The sequence below is a fragment of the Camelus ferus genome, chromosome 16 (assembly GCF_009834535.1).
Source record: "Camelus ferus isolate YT-003-E chromosome 16, BCGSAC_Cfer_1.0, whole genome shotgun sequence".
In the NCBI taxonomy this organism is placed as follows: domain Eukaryota; kingdom Metazoa; phylum Chordata; class Mammalia; order Artiodactyla; family Camelidae; genus Camelus; species Camelus ferus.
The window spans coordinates 17,939,708-17,962,223 of NC_045711.1; the positions used below are offsets into that span (position 1 = coordinate 17,939,708).

General features: G+C 47.0%; 1 protein-coding gene across 4 annotated transcripts in view; it reads right to left on the minus strand.

Moving 5' to 3' along the window:
* SPECC1 (sperm antigen with calponin homology and coiled-coil domains 1) overlaps positions 1-22,516 on the minus strand; it is a 191,382-nt gene that overhangs the window by 164,401 nt on the left and 4,465 nt on the right. Inside the window, exon 1 of one of the 4 annotated variants that reach the window (XM_032498916.1) lies at positions 14,561-14,740. The exons of the other annotated variants lie outside the window; for them this stretch is intronic. The gene's annotated coding sequence lies outside the window, so the exon portion shown is untranslated. Of the gene's footprint in view, positions 1-14,560; positions 14,741-22,516 lie in introns of those variants that run through there. 4 annotated transcript variants of the gene reach the window in all.

A 22,516-nucleotide genomic window follows, 5' to 3' on the forward strand; every position in this document is an offset into this window, starting at 1 on the left:
TCTCTGAGAACAGAGTGTGGCAATGGGACAACCGCATGTCCCCGTGTCCCTCTGCCCGGAGGCTGCACAGTCCAAGAGTGGTCCAGCTCCTGGACTGACCTGTGACTCCAGACCAGCGCTGCCCTCTGCACCAGCAGAGTTCACAGCGCCTCCAAGGGGCACCTGCCAGCTCTCCCCAGAACAGAATTCACTAACCTCTAAGCCAAAAATCAAAGCCTAAAAATGTTCTGTTCTGCTCTTGGAAAATAAATGTATCAATCCCAAAAATAACTAGGACAAAGCCCAAAGATGAAACTGGCTCTGAATGGATTTCCAGCAGATGTTTGACTAATTTTTGTGAAAATTGTCAGAGTAGGAGTCCTCTGGACTCTGCTTCGTTGCAGCGAGGTGACCAAGAGGATCTGCTACAATGGCAGGGCGCACTCCCGGGGCAAAAGCAGGTGAAAACCTTCGTGGTTTCCAAGTTTCATCTAGCCAGCGGCAGATCCAGGGTTTATTACTGGAAAATGGGTACTGGGGGGAGGGTATAGCTCCAGGGTAGAGTGCTTCTTTGCAGTGCACAAGGTCCTGGGTTCAATCCCCAGTCCCTCCCATAAAATAAGTAGATAGATAGATAGATAGGTAGATAGATAGATAGATAAAACCTAATTACCTTTCCCCAAGTCTTTTTAAAAGAAAATGATTATAAATAGACACTGTCTCCCTGGTGGGTGAGCAGGTCACAGTGAGCATGCTGGTACACCACATGGAATCTCAAGCCTCAGGTAAGCCTTGCTCTCCTTTGTAAGTGTCTGTGAGGCGGGACTGCAAACACTCATTCCTCCTAGGAGGAACCTGACTTCTGTGTTAACCAAACCATCTCTTTAGATGACTTTTAATTTAGTTCTAAAGCATAAGATTCCACTGCAGGAAATTACATAGAGGGAAGTAATTACAGAGGGAGACGCCCACATGTGGGAAGGGGTGGTTAGTGAGGCTGGCCTTCCTATGAGCTCTGAGGCAGGGGCCACTGCGCCCGCCCGGAGGAGCCACAAAGGCCAGGCTCCTTCTGTAAAAGGCTGGCCAGGAATGCGATGTTTGCCAGCTTACAGGCTACCACGCCTTGATAAGTTTCCGTGAAAGGCACTTGTGTCGGGCCAGATGAATTCACACACTCCGGGGAACCTTGAGCAGTCATGTGGCCACGAGGCATGTGGGCCCCAGGGCTGGACCGTCCCTGCTGCCCTTCCACCCGGCAGGGACCACCCTCTGCTCCCAGGGACACGCCCCTCCCACCCACGCCACGCCTCCCTCCCTGGCAGCGTGAGGATGCTGAGTGGGGCGGTGCACATGTCTGAGTTTGTTTAATTAGCTAGGAATAGGAAAGCTGTGAGGCTTTTGATTTCAAAGCAGATGTTAAACTAATTTGGGAAAAGAACAGGAGCCCCAGAGAGTCTGAAGAGGGACTCAGCCTCGGTCCCCCGCAGCTCCAGCCTGACTCTCCTGCCGTCAGGATTTTGAACCTGAAAGACCCCTCTTTGCCCCAAGACCACCTCCCTCCCAGCCAGGTTTGCTTCAAAGTCACATTCAGCTGAAGGCCCTGAACCCTGCCTGGTCTCAGGTCCCTTTCCCTGCAGGTCTCACACACCTCCGTACACCTCGCTGGCCACCAGCTCTCTGGACGCCCTGACTCTGGCCCTGCTCAGTCGGCAGCCCACCCGGGTCTGCCAAATCACCCATTTCCCTTTGTTTCCTGTCTGGGTCTCCAGATGGAGCTATAAAGACTGAACTCCCTGAACAGCTCATTTCTCCAGCTCTAACTGGCTTCTTGTTGGACCTCCCAAAAACTATTTATTCTCAGAATTTCTTGGTCAGGTTAACTCAGAGGGGAGGGTCGTCAGCCCGACTGATCACACGTCAAGCATTACTCGCCAAGTCAGCCTTACTATTAGCAGAACTGACACCTAATCTCCATCTGATGCCTGACGTGTTTCTTCCTGATTCTCAACGGTCTGCACTGGTGACGGGTGGAGTTGAGGGGCAGGGGATGAGGTCAACAATTACACTCCCAACCCCCACCAACAGCCTTTGAACCTTCGCTCCCGACTTCCTGTGTGCACACAGAAAGCAGAACGAAGATGGGAGGAAAGAAAAAGCAGCAATTAATGAAAGACAAAACATTTTGTAAGGGCCCAGAAGATTAATAAAACCAAAAGCTGGTGTTTTAAAAGGACTGATAAGGTAGAATCTCCAGGAAATTTAATCAAGGAAGGAAAAAAAAAAGGCTTCCAAATTAGAAACAAGAAAGAGGACATAATTATATATATGGATTTGTAAACTAGGCAAAACAGATAATTTTCTAGGAAAATACAGATTACCAAAATTAACTCAATAAGAAACAAACAGTCCCAGAGAAAAAAAGGCAAAGGATAGGAAAAGGCAATTCACAAAAATCCTAAAGACTAACAGACACTCAAGAAGATGCTTCATCTATCCAGCAGCCAGCAAACACGACCCGAAGCAGTAAGACGTTTTAAGCCCGTCTATGGACTAATTTTTTTTTAAGAATCAACAAAATGTCTATGGACTAATATTTTTAAACAGGATAATAATGTTAGCAAAAATGTAGGCAACAGGCACTTCCACACACCGGATGGGAGGCCGTTGCGACACAGCTGGGATGGAGACTACAAAGGGGGACTTTTCGCATTTTACTCCCCGTCCTTCTAAATTTGAATTTTTTACAGAATGTGTTTTGTATATTATACCTGGAATTTTAAAACTGTAATGTCTAAACCCATATCCACAAAGATTTAATACCACAGTTGCTCTTTGTTTTTGTTTTTTTGTTTGTTTGTTTTGTTTTGGGGGGAGGTAATTAGGTTTATTTATTTACTTATTTATTTTAACGGAGGTACTGGGGATTGAACTCAGGACTCTGTGCATGCTAAGCATGCACTCTACCACTGAGCTATACCCTGCCCCCCACAATAATTTTAAATAGTTTATGGATCTGAAACAGTAAGTAAGTAAAAGGAGAAACAGAAAAATACGCAGCAAAATACAGACAAAAACCACACGTGCAAAAATCATTAGCTCCTGAGGGCAGAAGCTCTGTCTCAGTGTCTCCTCCCCTTGCAGAACACTGGCACAGGGCACTTACAAATGTTTGCTGAATGCATGAAGGAAAATGGGACTAACATATCCAGAGGCACTCTGGGAATTTCAGTTTCAAAAGAAACAAACACTTTTGTTCACGTGTATTTTACAAACTGGAAATGTAAGATTATTCTTTTTACCAAAATCCTGTTAACGCTCTTAATAGGACTGTTAAGTTTGAAATTTACACTTGCACTGGTCATTTGTCTGCATCTAACCTTCAGTTAAAAGGATGTGATTCACCTTGGTTAGCCTGTTGCCGTATTTTCACCAAACATTTTCATAATATTGGTGCACTGGTGTTTTCCTATTTGTTAAAATTCACAGTTTTCACCTCCTTCTATTTTGTAGCATTGTATCAGTTCAGAAAAACTGGTATAGCAACGTGGTTCAAGGAAATATAAAGGTCATGTTGAGAGAATAAATACGACTCAGCGATTGTAAGGGTCGCCATTGAACGGGACCAGAATTCCAGGTGGAGGGATGTTTGCCCTGCAGGTTGTGCCGTGTCAGATGCTCAGTTAAAACGGGGAAGAGCAAACAGGCAGAACGGCGGCAAACCTTAAGGAGCTGGGACTCACCGCGTCGCTGATGCATTGCTCCTAAACCTGGGGCGCTTTATCGCTTTTATGAAGCTTCTGAAACAGTGGCAGACAATCACGCACGCCTTCCGCGTCACTTCAGGCACCGCACAGTGGCCAAGCGCTTCCTCAAGGGCAAAATAACGGTTCCCAAGGTAAAACGGACGCATTTCAAAGGAGAACTACGGAGGCACCACTGAAAGCCGCACTCCTCTGATAAAACTGGCACAGAACACACACTCACGGAACGTGTTTCGGAGTTGCCCCAGAGTTAATGATACAGGTTTCAGTCAGAGAGAAAACAGAACAAGGTGCGAGCAAAATTCCTCCATCAAATAACGCTCGGAACATCAAGAATGCCTGCGGCGCGCCACGTGGAAGAGGAACAGCAGGCAGCCCCAACCTGCCGGTGACTGAGCCTCCATGCAGGGTCTGAAGCCCAGCTCTGCTGTGGGAGGCTCACCGCCAGAGCCACGGCACACAGGGAGGGGCCCAGGGACTAGACAGGTGGCAGACCTGTCGCCAGAGCAGCCAGGGAGCAAGGAAACTGCGACGCGGACTAAAAGGCATGGCCCTCAACGTCCACCCTCACCACTGCTGTTGTCCTCAGACCAGAGCGGATGATCTAAAGAAACAATCTGACCTTCACTCAGCTGTGAGAGAGGGATAAATGTTTTGAATCAAACTACAGTCATGGATAATCTGTCTCTTCAAACTGACACAACAGTTTGCTTTTCACACCAGGAAGGGCACTCACATGAGTGTTTAAAATGAGGAAATGAGGACTGAGTGACCATGAGGGACGGTGTAGGACTATTTCTTCACAACATTGGTGATGCTGATTAAGACTGTTTCTACGACCACAGGTGATTTGCTGGCATAGTACATCTCAGTCATCAGTATCTGGAGTAGCCTGAATCTTACCCAAAACATCCTGATTTTTCATGCTAAGATGTTAGGGTACCGTGATGTGGCTACACTACAGTGGGCAGCTAAGTCTCTGTGAGTCTGACTTCCCCAGGAGTTGACAGTTTTCTTTACATATTAAAACGTTCATGTATTTTTAGCATATTTTAAAACTGTACTGAAATGCTGCAAAGCAACATAAACAAGTACTTTTGTGATGGCTGGACTCTCTCCTGCAGGAGAGACAGGAGATGAAGCTGCAAAGCAAGACAGGCTCAAACCTCAAACGACTTTACCTGCATTGTTAAGGTGCTTGGATTTGATAAGCCCTGAGTTAGTGAGGATGATTTAAGCAAAGAAGCAAGGTGATCAAATTCACATTTTAGAACATCTGCTCTGTTGGTAGCACAGAGGGCAGATTATAAGTAAGTAAAGCTGGAAGCAAGAAACTGGTTAAGAGGAAATTTAATCAGCCTAAATGAGAAACAATAAACTAAGAGAGTGACAGGGAAGGTCAGAAGAGTTCGAACCAACAGATACCACAATGGAAATAACAGGACTCGATCATCAGCTGAACTTTGGTGAGGAAGGAGGAGTTTCCTGGTTTGTGTACAATTTCCTGAGACTGAAAAAAGAGAAGGTTGGCCGTGTGTATTGGTTATCTACCACTGTGTAACAAATTACCCCCCAAATTTAGCAGCCTGAAACAACCAAAATTTACTATCTCACAGTTTCTGTGGGTCAGGAATCTACGAGAGGCTTTGCTGGGTTGGTCTTGTTCAACGAAAATGCATCATCTGAAGGCCTGACCAGGGCTGGAGTCCCAAGGAGATCACTTGCCTGCCCGGCAAGTAAGTGCTGGTTGTCGGCAGATCTCAGTTTCTTGCCAAGTGAACCTCTCTATAGGGTTGCTTGAATATCCTTCAGTGGCTTCCCCCAGACCAGGTGATCCAAGAAAGAGCAAGGAGGAGGCTGCAGTGTATTTAATAACCCTTAAGTCTCACACCATCCTTTCTGCCTTATTCCGTTCCTTATGATGGAGTCACTAAGTCCAGCCCACATTCAAGGACAAGAAGATTTAGCTCCAACTCTTGAAAGGAAAAGTATCAGAGAATTTGTCGATATGTTTTTAAATCATCACACCACTGAAGTGGATGGTGGGTTCCATTCATGCTAAATTTGCAATGCCTTAGATGTCCAACTGGGAGAGGCCAGCGGGCAGATAAACATACCCCTAGATGGTCACTGCTGACTTCAGCAAGGACAATGTCTACAGAAGACAGAATTAGAAGCAAGGTCACAGAATTAAGGAGGAGATGAAAGACAAAGGAAATGGAGTCGGGCTGCTCCTGAAAACTTAGCCATGAAAGAAGTCAACTGTTAGAGGTCAGATCGAGGATTTTGGTGGCCCTTTAAAAACAACAACAACAACGAAAAAAACCAGGAAGCCTAAGAGCATGTCTATAGGTAGAGGGCAAAGGAATCAGCAGAGAGGGACAAGTCAAAACATAAACGAATAGGGGGTGGTTGACAAGTTCTTGCAGAATGCCTTGCCCATTGACTTGGGACAGAGGAGAGAGAAGGAAAACAAGCATGAAGGGGTGCTACGTAGTGTGGCCCCGTCTCTAGGCCAGGTGGGTACACAGCAACATGTGTTGTGAGGAAGACAGACCCCCGAGGGGAAACACACTCAAGTCAGTTCAGTCATGGCCGGAGCCTTCCTACCTTCTCTGCTGGTGCTCGCAGACCCCTGCTTCTTCTCCTGGCTGCTGCAGGTTGCATCATTCTGACTTACCCGCTTCCCTGTTCCTGTTCCCTAACCTCTGACAGTCCCTGGTCCTCCTCCCTGGGATGGCATCTGATTGGCTGCGGATCTAAGAAGACGACCAGCGTGGCCTCAGAATCTCCTCCACGGAAAGCACCCATCAGCAGCCCTGCAGACCTGGCGTCTCGGGGCTCTGCCTGCACCCGGTCTGGGGCGCAGTAGGACCCCAGCAGCGTGGATGAGGTGGTGAGAGTCCTCTGTACCATGGGGTGTCGCGTTGCTCAGTGTGGAACAGGTGAAGCTGGCGGTGCTGTTTCTGCACCAGAACCCTGTTTGTTCAGGAGTCTAGATCCTTGGTGTGTCAACTCTGCTTACAGCTCTGCTAAAATTTGTTTTAAGACAATGTTAGTACAAATGCGATGTTAAATACAAATGTAGCTCCCCTCCTGTTATTTATGCCCTCAACAAAATCTGACCAACAGTAGATGAACATTAAACTATGATGATTCATGGAAATGAACAAGCTGATACCAGCAAGTCCCCATTTTAGCAGTTACCATGGTGACCATGGGCATGAATGGCTATTTAAAAGTGCTTTCTTTGAAACATCTTATTAGGTACAAAATATAAAAATTAATGAACTCATGGGGAGACGTCTTATTTTTAAAATTTTAATGAAGAAGGCAATTAAGTCAGAAGTATTTTAGCTACTATTTATAAGGGAACCATTTCAGATGAAAGTTTCCTAGGTTCTTTGCTTAAGTTGTCACATTCAATCCTCAAAAAAATCCCTACGAGCTGGGTATTATTTTTTATCATCGGGGCAGCTGAGGAAACTGGGGATCAGAGACGTTACATAATTTGCTGAAGTTCACACAACTTGTGCTGGAAAACCTGAGATTTTCACAGAACCTCATCTAACTCTGAAGTCCATGCTTCTTCCATTTTCCCACACTGGCTCTCTAATAAATGGTAACTAACTTCAACTACATCACCTCCTACCAGAGAGTGCCCCCAAGGTCGTTCACTGTCACACGACCCTACTTTATTTTCTCCATAGCCCTGATGACCACCTGAAATTTTCTTATGGCTTGCCTATCTGCCCCCTACATTATAAAGTCAGTGAGAGCAGGGTCCTTGTCTGTTTCTCCCCCCCCCCCCCCCCGTTCATGGGCACCTACAATATTATCTGGCATGGAGCAGATAATCAATAAATATTTGCTGAATTAACAAACGAATGAAGAAAATTCAAAGGAAAAGTTAAACTGAGCAGGACCCTGCGGGAGCCCCCTAACAACAGGTACCTCCTCCCATGTCCCCCGCCTCTTGTTTGTAGAAAAGCTTTAGCCTCCTAGGCTCCCCCAAGTTCCAAAGAACAGGTTTAATCAGAGAAGTGAGAAAATGCAGAAACAAAGGAAGACAGCCAAGCAAGACAGAATCATCACAGTTTGGCCATAAAACAAAGTCAAGGACTTTCAGTTCCTCCTCAAGGGCTGTAGATAATGTCCTGAGCCACAGCCTTGAGCTGTTTTGCAGGTACTGAGCCCCCACCAGGTGGAAGAAGCTAACTGCATGCTGACCACCAGCACTAGACCCCGGACTGGCTGGAACCAGACGGTTGAGGATTGAGATTCCTGACACATCTCCCCGTTACCTCCCCACCAGCCAACCAGACACTTGTGCATGAGCTCATCACACACCCTGCAACCCTCACCCCAATGTAACCTTTAAAAATCTTTCCCTGAAAGCCCTGGGGGTGTGCAGGTCTTCTGAGCCTGAGCTGCCCTTTCCCGCCTGCAAATAAACGCTGCGCTCTCCTTCACCCCCACCCAGTGTCGCAGATGGGCTTGGCGAGCGGGCCCAAGTTTGGTTCTGTAGCAAAACACTAAAGCAAATGCTTACATAAATATGCATTTTTAAAAGAAAGTATTTGACAACTCCAAGGCAGAATTTAAATCATAACTTTTCAAAAGAAATACCCAAGTGCTTATTCGGGACATACTGTATTTTTCCATGTACTGTTTTCAGAAAAGCAGTGAGCAAACTTGCAAGATCATAATAACAAAGACGTGCTTCTGTATCTCTGAAATTGTGCCTAAAGCAATTCCTCTTTATCAGCTCAGGAAACCTTTGTCTGAAAAATAGTAGCAATTATCATTTTTTTCCTGGAGGATGGCCACGGCCAGTTTAACTAAAGGAGGAGGCTTACTAAGATGCAGCTATCCAGCATGAGCCTCAGTGAGCGCCCACATCTTCCAGAACAGCCACCTCTGCCAGTCCTGCAGATGCATCTCCTCTGTCTCTGGGGAGCCAGGGAAGGAGGGTGTGGAATGAGCAACCGGAAGGCCTTTCTTCTATCAGCAAAGCCAGTTCAAAGCCAGTAAGTAAAGGTACGTCCTGAGAATGAATCGCAGAATCCGTCCAGAAGAGGCATCTAAAACCGCTTAGTGTGAGGATACCACTAACACCTTCCCACATGACTTCTCTGCAAAATAATTTTATTGAATTCATTTTTCTTTTTAATTTATTATAAGACTGAATTTTTAAAACTTTGATACTGGTACCTGCCGACAAACGAGATCAATGGAATTGACAAACCAAGCATCAGGTACAGGAGTCCTCACCCCTGCTTCTAACACACTGTCTGATTTACTCCTGTATTAGGGTCACTGTTTGCTGCCCCTTCTTGGACATATGCTCCAGGGGACACAGGTTGTGTCTGTTTTCTTCACTTGTAAACCTGAGGCACACAGGCCAGTCCGTGGTTCGGGGTATTCAGTATAAACAATGAGTGAATCAGCAGTTCTGAGCCCAGTGAAGCGCAGAATTAAATCTAAACAGAATTAAGTCTAAATAACCTATGTTACCATGGCTACAATACGGGATGCCATGTTGAGAAGTTGAGAAAGAAAGGCTAATAATGCAAAAACAATAACAAAAATTCCCGAACGGTCACAAAAATGAAAGGGTGCAGGGCGTGCCAGTTATTTTATTTTTTTCGGAAAGATACTCCAGAAGGTATGTAAGTTGATACACTGAGAGAGACGTTTGAAGCATATCGTTTAAGATATAAAGATAACAAACAGGGGAATAAAAAACAGACAAGCATATCTTCCAAATAAAAGAGGGGGGAGAGAAAACCAGACCACGTGGGATAAGATACGAATTCGCTTCTAGCTGCAGACGAGGGGGCAGGAGCTACTTTGCTTCACCTCCTCCCGTGACCTCCGACCCAGACAATACTGGCAGCGGACAGGGAAGAAAAGATCACCGCAGACTAATCAGGAAAACCGCCAGGGTCTTACGCCGCGAACTACAAACACACGTGCCCCCTTCTGCCGAGCCTGCAGGGAGCTGGAGGAACAGGCTGAGAGCTGGGTGTGCCAACGTGGACGTCCTGCAGGACACAGATGACCCCAGAAGGCGGGGTCACCGTCTCCATCGGCACCTTCAGTGCCCGCAGTTGTAGCCACCATATCTGAGCAGTGGGCCGCGGTGGGAGGGAGACAGGCAAGTCCGAGGAGGTCTCGTCCACCCAGCACAGCTGTGCGGAAAACGAGGTGAGAAACCATGGCAACCGGCCATCTACTGTCCAGGGCCTTGGGACTGGAGAACCTGAGCAACCAAAGCTCCCATCCAGGACACAGGCCCACACGGGGGACAACCGCCAGGGGTGCATTAGGGACAAACTGAGCAGCTCAGGGACATGAGGGACAAAGGAAAGACAAGATCCAGATAAAAGTAGGGGAGGAAATCAGCTTGTACATCTCACTGAGCCCGAGGTCATGGATCTGGGCGCCCGTGAGAACGGGAGAGAGCCCGCGGGGTGCTGAGAGCCCGGACAGCCGTCCACCATGTCCGTCTTGCTCAAATGAAGCAAAAGGAGGGAAGAAAGGCCGAATCCCACACAAAGTATGATAGAAAAAGCAGAAGATGGAGAAGACGAACGTCAGACGATGAAGGCATGTCAGCGGGACAGCTCGTGAAATGGACACAGACTAGAACCTGGTGTTCTAAACAAGCCAGGAGATGGGAGCTCCGTCCTGAACCCCAGAATGGCCAGCTCTGAAGCACTGCTGGGAAAACTGCCAGATCTTAAAGATAAGGGGGAAAAAAAACCCTTTGAGTATCTAGGCAGAGCAATCAAGTTGCTTACAAGGGGGAAAAAATCAAATTGTCATCACACTTTGACAGCAGGCAGGTGGGTAACATATCGAAGATATTCAAGGAAGAAAACATAAGCCACAGATTTTACAGCCAACCAGCCAGACTGTCAGGCGTAAAGATCATAAGCTGTTTTGGACATGGAAGATCTTAGGGAGAATAATTCTGGTGGACACTTTCCGAGGAATCTCCCAGAGAACAATCATCAGCTGAGCAAAATGTGTGCGGAGGTGTCACCATGAGGACTGGCGGTAACCATTAAACATGTATCTACCCAGAAAACTAAGTCAAAAGGGTCCATATAAGGGAAACAGTAGTGTAAGAGACAGTTACATATTTTCACGATGTAGATTCAACATAACTATCAAAAAAGTACTAATGAAATTCTAAAGCCGTGATGTGGGAAATATCCTTTGATACGTGGCAGGAAAAAAAGACATTTATGGAGTTACTGTGTAAAAACTCGAAACTTTTATATGGCCCAAAACCCCATCAACAAATTCAGGAGAAGAGAAGCAAGATGGCAGAGCAGAAGGACGCTCGTAGCTCACCCTGTCCCACAAACACACCGAAACCCACATCCAGGGACCCACCCAGCCACCCAGAGCACCTGCTGAACTCCAACAGGACATCGCCCGCTTCCAAAGACAAAGACGCCAAAAATCTGGTTCTGCCAATCACTGAATAAATGATTCATTAACTGTCTAAAAAAAAATCCAAATTCAGAAGGCAAGCTGCAAAGCAGATACAAATACGTGCAACACCGCTAATACCACACAGAAAATGGAAAGAGCTGTTTGAATCAATTATACGGTAAATAGTCCTGTTGGGAAAAAAAAGAAAAAAGCACAGACGAAATATAAATGGTTATTGTAAACTGACTACACTTCAATAAACGATATTTACACAAAGAAAACAATGTAAATGGCTAAGAGCTATGTGAAAGGTTGCTCACACTGACTAATAATTTTTAAATACGGAGTAAAATAGTGACCTATGATGCCTGTCAGCCCGGCAGGCATCGACAAGACCAAGGCGAGGGTTCAGGAGAATGTTTACCAGTTGCTGAGGACACAGGGTGTATAAGGAATTACGCTGGATGCTGGAGATACAAACATGAATGATATAAAAACAATGTTCCTGTCCAGAGAGAACTTATATTTTTAGAGGATTTTTAAGGGAAGAGGGACTTTCAAGTGAGTACATAATTATTTAAATGCAACTCTGCCATGTGGTACAGTGGAGAAATACAGGTGCTTCGAAAGTGTAGAAAAGGTGATGTAGTTGTCGGGGAAGCATTCTCAGCCACTCTAAATGGATCAACTCTTTAGGAAAACAATTGGAAAAATCTTAAATATCCACTTTTAAAAATTGTATTGAAGTGTGGTTGACTTACAATGTTGTGTTAGTTTCAGGTGTACAGCATAGCAATTCAGAGATATATATATATATATTCTTTTTCAGATTCCTTTCCATTATAGGCTATTACAAGAAATTGAACACTGTCCAGTACCCTGTGCTGGACAGTAGGACCTTGTTGTTTATCTATTTTATATATTGAAGTATGTTAATCCTCACCCCCTAATTTATCTCTTCCCACTACCCCTCTCCCCTTTGGCAAGCATAGTTTGTTTTCTATGTGTGTGAGTCTATTTCTGGTTTGCAAGTAAGTTCATTTGTATCATTTGTTAAAGATTCCACATAGACGCGATCTCATATGGTATTTTTCTTTCTCTGACTTACTCTACTTAACATGATAATCTCCAGGTCCATCCATATAGCTGCAAATGGCATTACTTCATTCTTGCTTTATGGCTGAGTAGTATTCCATTGTGTATAGATAGAGAGATGATACCACATCTTATCCATTCATCTAGAGATGGACATTTCGTATCCACAGTTTTTGTCTCAGTAATTCTACTCCTTGATGCCAATTCTACCATAATCCATAACTGGGCAAAGATAAACACATAGCGATGTTACCGAAACACTGTTTATAACAGGAGAAAAGGAGAAATAATCCAAACGCCCATCGTCAGGATATTGCTCAGTGAGAGCACACCCACAGAATTCGGCCCTCGCAGAGCAGCACGAAGGTGTCCCATGTTGACGTACAGAGATGTGTGCTGTTTGCAATTCCTTACACCAGGCAAGAATTCCTCTTTGAAAAGAGGAATTCGGGAAGCAAAGTATTTTTTTAAACCTAAGGGATCCCTAACTTTTCTTGTATTTTGATATCTGGGACACACAGAGACACACAAGGAATACCTCTGCCAATGGTGATGGAATAAACGTTTTCTTTCTTATCATTAAAATAGAAAACAAAAAACCGACACACACACACACACACACACACATACACACACACACACACACACACATACACACACACACACACACCCTTTTCTTGATAAATACTGCATTTAATATTTTAATCTTTCCTTTTAGGTTCTGTTCCTTCGCTCAAAATGCAGGTCACAAATGTGCCCTTCTGCCAAAACCCTACTTAGAGTCAACCGAAAAAAACTCCAGTCTTACAGCCCTTATGATCAGTCTCAAAGCCAGACACGGCCTGCAACTACCTTTTCATTTGGAACTCTTGTTAAAATGCCAAACTGCAACTCCTTTAAAGGAAAGCAAACCCTAGCACATGGGGTTAGGTTTCCTTTGTTGCTACTCACAATGACTAAGCTCTGCACTTTTAATACGACACATCAAAGGGTTCTGTGCTTTTCTCATTACACCTTAATTCAACTTGGTTAGTGTCCTGGCACACTCCTTTTCAGATGAAAATGAGGAAAAGAAATTGAGCAACTGACTTAAAAGCCATAAAGCCACGCAGAGGGAGTGTTGCTCAGCCAAGGAGGAACCTAGCTCTCCTCCACAGAGGCTCAACGCCAGCATGCCCGATCCACCCCCCGGGCGGGCCCTGCGAGTCACCTCCAGCAATCGTCCGACCTGAGCCACATCCCCCCGCCTCACACCGCCTCGTAAGAACAGCCTCAGATCTTATTTTAGCCATTTTAGCATAATGAAGCCAATAAAATCTCTGCCGTTCCGCAAGGGGAGTAAGTTCTCAAACATTAAATAACTTGCCCACAGCCTGTGAGCATTTCCACCACAGCGTCTTTCCAAACCCTTTACTGTTTCCTACGGGGTCAGACAAATACTTGAGTAGAAGATGAGTCGTTCCTGAGTTCAGTTAACTCCAAATGCTTATCAGGTGACTCCTTTGTTCAGAAACCACACTAAACACTGAATATAAAACTGAGAAAGAGACCAGCCTGGCTCCCAAGAAATCCAGTCTCACAGGGGAAAAACAGCTCACAGACTGCTGTCACACCGAAACTCTCCCTCCCTGACTCTGAACGAGGAACTGAGTCACCAAAATAGCAAGAGCTCTGACCACGAAATACTGCTTTAACCCAGTGCGTTATCTTCTCACTCTCCTCCCTTAGAAACATGCCACCATTTCCAAGTGCCCGTCCCTCTTAAACGGAAGCAGGGCTTCCTGGAGACCAGCTAACTCCAGGTGTGGAGTATACAGTGAACAAGGGAAGGGAGTCTGGGACGCCACGTGGTGCCCAGAAGTCAAGGCAGCGCCCTAAGACCAGCGGGGCCGTGTCAAAGGAACACAGGGGTCAGCCCGAAGGAGCGCATTTCAGCCTGTTCCGGACAAGTTCAACACCAGCAAAACGTAACGACAGCCATGAACCACCAGACGTAAATTAAAACACACGCTGACATGAAAAGAAGAAGGAAAAGACGAGGAAGAGCAAGCCCTTCTGGCTTCTCTTCCTGGAGCTCCCGTTCCATCCTGCCTACGAGCAACCTCTCAGTCCTCAAAACCCGTTTATCCATTTGTTCAACAGGGATTTACTGGGTCTGAGTCCTGCCTAGGAAACAGAAGGCGGTGAGGAAGAGAGAATGGGAACGAGTAACTTGAAGCTTGGGTGTAGGCAGGGTCCGGGCCCTGGCTGCACCTCAGAGGAGGGTCTGGCCTCACCTGGGAAAGTCAAGAGGGCCGAAGTCTAAACCCCTCCTTCTCGGCGACGCCTCGGACGGAGCGAGCCCCCTCTCCTCACTGCTGCTCCTGGGCCGCAAGGGAGTTTTAACTCCTGCACACACCACGTCGTCTATGATCACTTTATAAGCTTCTGTATTAGTCAGGATTCTCTAGGTTGCAAGTGACATTAAACTACCCTGAACCAGCTCCACAAAAAAAGAGGGAGGGGTCACGTATGTCCATAAATAAACCATGGAAAGCGCAGGGGTGGACGGGGCCCAAGGACTGGCAGGACCTGGAAACAGCCGCCCTCCACGTCTTTCTGTGTTGCCTTCACTGTCTTGACGGGTGGGTGGGTTCAGGCAGAACCAGGTTCGTTCGATAAATTAATTGCACGAATACCACGGTCCATCGACTCCAAGACACCTGCAAGGACCATCGAAGAAGGAGTGTGAGTCCTGGTTGCTTCATCAACACTTGTGTGGCTGCCTTCAGTTGAGATGAGGAAGTGCCAGCCTCAGATTTGCAGAGTGGGTGTTACAAGTTCAAAAGAAAACCCCAAAGAGAGGACCGCTTGCATGACCACCACCACACGCTACCAGCGGTCCTGACGGCCGAGGGGACGCCGTCTGTGAGAAACCACAAACGACCTGATCTCAAAAGTGGTTCAAAAGGGGAAGTTTTAGAAATGCCTTAACTGCTTTTCTTCACTCATACTTTCCTTTTTGTAGACGTTCAAAAATGCTATAGGATATAAACTGGTGTCTAAATATGTCTAAACGCTCTTTTAATAAGTCTAAAATAGAAAGCGCGCATAATGAAAAAAACATCATGTGGTAGTTTAATCAGAAGTATTTTTTTCTTTTTTAGTGGAACGCAAAATAATTGTTTTAAAATGGATAGCATCTCTACCACACATAAAATAGATGAACAACAAGGCCCTACTGCAGAGCACAGGGAACTGTATTCAGTTTCTCATCATGAGCTCTAATGGAAAAGAATCTGAAAATACATTTTTAAATGTACGTATATGTATGCGTATAACCGAGTCGCTTTGCTATACACCTGAAACTAACCTTGTAGAGCAACTACACTTTAATAAAAAATAAGATTTTAAATTAATTAATTAATTATTTTTTTTAAAGGGTGGCACCTTAGATTTTATGAAATTATATTTACTGGGCACTTACCAGGCATGGGAGACATACATTGACCCTGTCGACTAAAATAAATGCGCAGCCTAAAAGCTGAGTTATGTTTTATTTGGCGGGAGGACTTGAGCCAGGATGACAGCCTCCCAGATGGCTCTGAGGGGCTGCTCCGAAGAGGCAGGGGAGGAGCTAGGACATACAGGAGCTTTACAACAAAGACCAGGGAGTTGGAACAATAAAAGATTACTTGTTAACTAAAGAAAACCAGGCATCTCAAGCTAAAGAATTTAGCGCTTTTCTATGTATGGGAGGGAGCAAATATTTGGGCTCAGTGAATTCATTCCTTTGACAAGCACCTCGCTTTCTAGGGCCAGTGCCCTGTCCTTTCTTATTCTGAGTCCCCTCGTAGGGCACCACTGTGAGTGGCTGCAGAGGCCGGGCTGCGGGCTGGTCTTCACTGAGGGGTGGCGGCAGCACCTGATGACTTGAAGGCTTCAGCATTCTTTATTTACTGATATAGTTTGCAGTATTTTTCGTTCACAACCCAAATAAAGACCACCTTCATGAATTAAAAAACAAACAAACAAAAAAAAACAGACCAAGTTCCAGCAGAGTTCATACATCCATGACCCCGAGAGCAAGGGGGCTCTCAGTCTCCCAGCTCCACTTCAAATAACTCAAAGGAAAGTAGTTAGCCTGGCTTCGGACATGATTGCCCTTGGAAAAACCTCTGTGAACATGGAGTGTGACGGTCTATGATGGTCTCATTCTGGGTCACTGCCAGTCCTTGGGCCAAGGCGAGGCTACTTCAGGGGGAAGGGAGGATGGAGCATTGAACAGACAGAAATCACAGTCGTCCTAAGTAACGTGTGTCTGTCCTGTAAGGTTGTGGACACACGGAAGCAGGCTTCTGGTCTACATGGGGCAGGGGCCCATCGGGAAAACAGAACTCAGGAGAGGGAACTCGGTAGAGGCAAATTAATACAGAAACCAGCTCAGAGGTTTCGGGAAGGACTAAAAAGCCAGATGGGGAGGTGAGCCGACCCAGGGATGGGACCGGTGGGACGCCTCCCCCAGAGGGACTGGGGAAGGAGGGGGTATGGCCAGAGGCCAGTGTCACCCCGCTGGAGCTGGAACCAGCCCTGAGACATCCAGAAGCCCCCAGATCCTTTGTCTTACCTCACTTCCCCCTCTCCCAGCCAGAAGCAGTGTTGGGGGAGGGCAGCAGCAGTGAGCCTGAGGGCGAGGAGGCCAATGACCACTGCGTCCGCTAACTCATCTCAGTGTCTCCAGAGCCCAACACAGGCCCAGGCTCCTGCAGACGGAGGTCAACTCAGCATTGAGCGGAACCAAGAACTGCCACGGAAATGCAAGATTAGAGGTCTGAACAGAGCATTCCCTGGACTAGAGAGAAGAGAATACGGTACCTCACGCAGAGCACACAGGGAAGGGTCACAAAAAGCATGGGGAAGGAAAAGCTCAAGAAATAACGAGCAGAGATTTGCTGGAGAAATAAAAGAGTGAGAGAGCTGGCCAGGCAGAGGCTTGGAGGCAGGCACGCGAAAGGGGACAAGGAAGGACAGGACTCAAAGTCAGACTCCATGCAGTGCTTTTCAGTCTCTCTCAAGGCGGCTATACAGCTTCCCCCTTCCATGACTGACATAAGTGGATTAAACTAACCTATGTCCTGAGAGCAAAGCACTCTTTTCTTCTTTTAACGGAAGTACTGGGGACTGAACCCAGGACCTCGTGCCTGCTAAGCACGTGCTCTGCCCCTGAGCTACAGTCACTCCTCATCAAAGCATTCTAGAATTCCCAGAATCAAACCTACTTGGAAAAGTTTATTACGCTCTGAATTCTGCTGAATTCATTTTGCTGTCTTATGGCGGGTATTTGCAAGTATCCATATGTACTCTTGGTCTCTGGTTTACTTTTGTGGGCGTCTATCCTTCTTTTTCAGGGTCTTTTTTTTTTTTTAACTTTGTGAAATTAACATTCTGTTTTATTTTCTGACACATTTTAATAGCATGGGTGTTGTCACCATCAACCTCTGATAATTCAGCACTTGTGACTGTCTGTGGAATTTTTACGCAGCCTCTTTCTTGTCACCCACTTTTTGGCTGGTTACCACCCCACCATGTCCATCCTGGGGACCCCACATTCCCCACCACTACAAAACCCATATTCACTACATTGAGCTGAACTCTCCCCTCTTGGATTTTTCAGATAAAGTACAAGAAGACCCCTCCCCCACTCCCATCCCACGTAATTCCTCTTCCCCTTTCATTTCAGTTTCCTCTTTCGGCAAGCCTTCCCTGATAGCCTCCACCCTAAACCCCGTCTGGGCCTGTTATCCTCACCTGCCTGTCTCCCCACCCAGACCTCCAGCTTAAAGACTAACTGTGTGTCTCATCCATCACTGTGATCTCAGCACGGGCACACGATAAGTACTTACTATGTCGTAATTAGGAGCGGGTTATAAACTCGCACCTTAGGGGGAGGGTACAGCTCAAGTGGTGGAGCACACGCTCAACAAGCATGAGGGCCTGCCTGGGTTCAGTCCCCAGCACCTCCTCTGAGAGTGAAGAAAGCAGCCTACTTACCGCCCCCTGTAAAAATGAAAAATAAACTCGCATCTTAGAAACAACAGAAGGAAGAAAAAAATTAAGTCAGCAAACTGCAGTCTGTGGGTCCAATCTGGGCAAATGAATGGACCACATTCATTTATATTGTCTACAGCTGCCTTCAAACTATAGGTGCTGAGTTGTCGTGAGAGACTGTACAACCCAAAAACCCTAAAATATTTACTACTGGCTCTTTGTAGGAAAAGTGTTTAGGTCCCCTGGTTTGGAATCTCCACTCACACGCAGACTCCACTAAAGCATGGGCTTTTAAAAAGTGCGTCAAAACAAGGAACACCGCAGAAAAGGCTGAAGAGACTGAGTTACTACCGCTGGAAGAGGGTGGGCAGCGTGATCTATCTTCTGTTCCTGTGACGACACGCACTGGACGGCATGAGTGCTCTCGGCTCCAAGCCCACTCCACACCATAATCAAGTTCCTTTAACACCTTCAGGAACACTCATGACGCTACCACTACGTTTATCTTCCAGGTATTGCTTCATGTACAACAGGGGATGGTCATCAACTCGAAAGACTGCATGACCCGGTCAAGAGCCTGAGGAGGGCCGGCGGGTGAAGAGCCCCACCCCTCAGTTGCTCTGGCCAACACCGAAATCAACACTGAAGTCAAGTACTGATTCAGCAGGGAGCTAGAAATCTGAATGTTCATATGAAGGGTCTTGATTATTACAGTGTTGTCAATCAACAAATACAGGTATTTATCTCAGGATCTGGGGGCCAGCTGGTTGCTTTGATGATAGAATTCAGGATTTCTGTTCAACAAAGATACCCAACAACACAGTGGACAGACACATTATCTATCAGGAGAAGCCATTTGCCTTGTCTAAAAATCAACAAGTGGCTAATGTCTAAAATATTCTAATCAGAAATCCCAACTGAAAAACAGGGGAAGAGCATGAACAGGCAATCTATTTTAAAGGAAACTCAGCAAGGTAACAAGCATCTGTAAAGATATTCTCAAACTTGGTAGTAACCAGAGAAATGTAAATGAAAGGAGTAAGAAGGCTAAAAATTACAAATGGACAATGCCAAGTGTTTGCAGACATAAGGGCATTTGGAATGGTCTCCTATGCGCTGCTGGGGACACGTGGGATGGTGCAGCCACTCTGAAGAGCAGCTGGTGGTACTTGGTTTTACTAAGCATTGGCACACACGACGACCAGGCAATCCTGCTCCTAGTCTCAGTCCTAAAGAGACTCACAGAAGTCCACATGGGACAGGTACAGGTGGGTCATTCAGCATTGTTCGTAGTGTCTGGGCACAGGAATGGATCCGGGTGTCTGTCTCCAGGAAAGAGGTGGGCGAGATGTACTGGGTACACAAACCAGACAGTCACGCAGCAACAGGGATGAGTCACGAAAACATGGTGGTGAGCGAGAAGTCTAAAGCTACAACATGACACCACTGACGTACATTAAAAATACATGCACACAACACAGTCCACAATCTTAAGAATACATTCAACAGAAGCACGTGTATTCAGCCCATTAGAATAGTTGGCTCTGGGGGGAAGAGAATGAGAGTGGGGGACACAGAAGAAAGAGGAATGAATGAGTAAGTGAACCAGTGGAAGTGTGAGGGGTGGCTTGCAGGGACCAGCGATGACAAAGCGCCAAGAACAAGAATGTGATTAATTCAATTCCCCACACCTGGGGCCTAAGAAGCACGAGGAGAGGGAGGAAACAGGTCTACAACCAGACACAGCCTGCAGAGTTGGAAAAGAAAAGGCTGGACAATCTGAGTCCACATGCAGGTTCAATGACCTCGAAAAGCCTTTCAGACGAAAACACTGATTTAGACCATCTGCCACCTGGGAGGTCGGAGCTCAGACCCAAGCCGTTCGCGTCCGCCTGGGATTCACATCCGCATCCTCGGCACAGAGCCGACATCCGCGCCGCAGTGAGAGGGAGGGGAGAGTGTGAAGAAGAGGTGGCTTCCTGCGTCCCTGCAGGTGCCCCTTCACGGCCACTAACAGGCACAAAGGAAGCATGTCCCCCGCTGGGGACATCACTGTGATCGGCTTTCCAGTCCTCAGGGAATTCTCAATCTTGAGGGAGATTAAACTCAGACACAGGGTGAAGCAATCAAAACCATCGGCCACGGCCGCAGCCACGGAAGAGGAGTAAGAGATGAAATGCTGCCTGAATGTAGCCACGACCAGAGTTTGGGAGGCAGAGCCTGATGTGGGCGGGGTGGCCAGAATGTCCTGTGGAAAAGGCGTACATGACACTGCGGTCCACCATGTTCACCATAAGCCACCAATTGCCCTACAGTGACCAGAGACCAACTAGAGAACTTATCATCTGAAACAGCTGCCACCCGCGCCCCTCAGAGCTGCTTGGCACACATCACGCCTTGACGTCTTCCAACGTCAGGACACAGTTCCACACCCATCACTGCATCTTAGTCCTCAGACAACGCTGCTCCCTCCCCAGAGAGGGGAAAAACACCCGGTGATCTGGCTGAGAGCGGTCATTCCCAGAGGCGGTGTCCATCTTTCTCTGTGGAAAACAGGGGGGACACTTTACAAAAAAGGGTTAACACAGCGGCTTGAGATGGCTCCTCTTAAGAAGCCCTGCCTGCCAGGCTGGCCCTTGGCTGGGCTCCAGGAACCTGGCTTTTGGGTCCTGACATTTGCAGAGCTGATAAGAGAGGCTCTTACCGCTCCTAAATTGTTCGTACAAACACTGCGGTTTGGGTGGAACACCTGCTTCCCTGCTGGGAGCCCGGGGTTTGGGTTGGGGCCAGGCCAAGGGCACCGCCAGGACCAGCCCCCAGAAAACAGCCCGGGCGCCGCGTCTCCCGCGAGCTTCCCGGTGGCCAGCACTCCCCCGCGTCCCCGCCCGGGGAGGACTCTCAGAAGCCCGCACCCGGCCCCCCGGCCTTGGCCCTGTGGGCTCTTCCCTTGCCGATCCCGCTTTGCGTCCTTCCCCTGTGAGACACCACAGCCCTGAGGATGACAACACGCTGAGTCCTGTCAGACCTCCTGGTGAAGCACTGAATCTGGGGTGGCCTTGGGGACCCCGACACAGAAATAAATTCAAGATAAAAGATAATACTGGAGGTCGGACCAAGATCATGGGCGAGATACCCACTTCCGCCTTCCGGGTACCCGAAAGTCCTTTGGAGAGGCAGAAGTATTTTTAAACCACTAAATCAGTAAGAGGCCTGAGAAACAGAAACAGTGCCAGCTAAACATCTAAGACGTTTCTGGAAGGTGGAGAGTTCTCAGGGACAGGTGAGCACACCACAGCCCCACACAGCTTGGGAGGAGGCTGTGGTGCAGGGGGACATGGTAACCGGTTTCAGGCTTCAAATCAGCAGAGAAAGAGGGGCGGGATGGAATCTGACAAGAAGTGGGGACCCGCAGTGGGTTGGCCAGGGCTCGGGGACCCCTCCCAACATACACTGAGCAGCCACAACACGCACCCCATCTCCTGGTCCTACACCCCAGTCCGCAGCATGTCCAGCAACCACCAGAGGCAGCAAAGAGACCAGGAATCAGGAATCCTCAAACTCCAGGATGAGCAGACGAAGGAAGATTCCCCAAGTTTTTACTCAACGTCATGAAATGGGCACAGCGAAGCAACAGGAGAACATAGATCCAAGGGCACAGTTAATGGAGCCATAGAGGGAGTTATGAGACGTCCTCAGAAAGACGTGAGGGGACACTCTACCCGTGAAAAGCAAGAGCCAACAGACAGGTGAGGATTTCCACTCTATACTGTGAAATTAAAAAGTGGGGTTGGGGGAGGGAGGGTATAGCTCAGAAGTAGAGCACATGCTTGGCATGCATGAGGTCCTGGGTTCAATTCCAGTGCTTCCATTAAAAAAAAAAAAAAATATATATATATATATATATATATATGCTCTTCTAAAAAATTTAAAAAGGAAACCTGTGTGATCTTAGACACTTTAAAAAAATAATAAAAAAGTAGAGTCAAGAGCACTATATGGAATAATGCTACTATTTGCTGCAAAAAAAAAAAAAAAGGAGGAATTAAGCCTCTAATTCACATTTGCTTGTATTTGCCAAGAGAGACCAGAGGCACATACAAGAAACTAGTGACAGTGGCCCCGCATGTGGGGGAGGGAGAGCTGGGGGGTGTCGGGGGGGGGGTCCTTAACTTACAGCTTTTCATACAGTCTACTGTTTGAACACT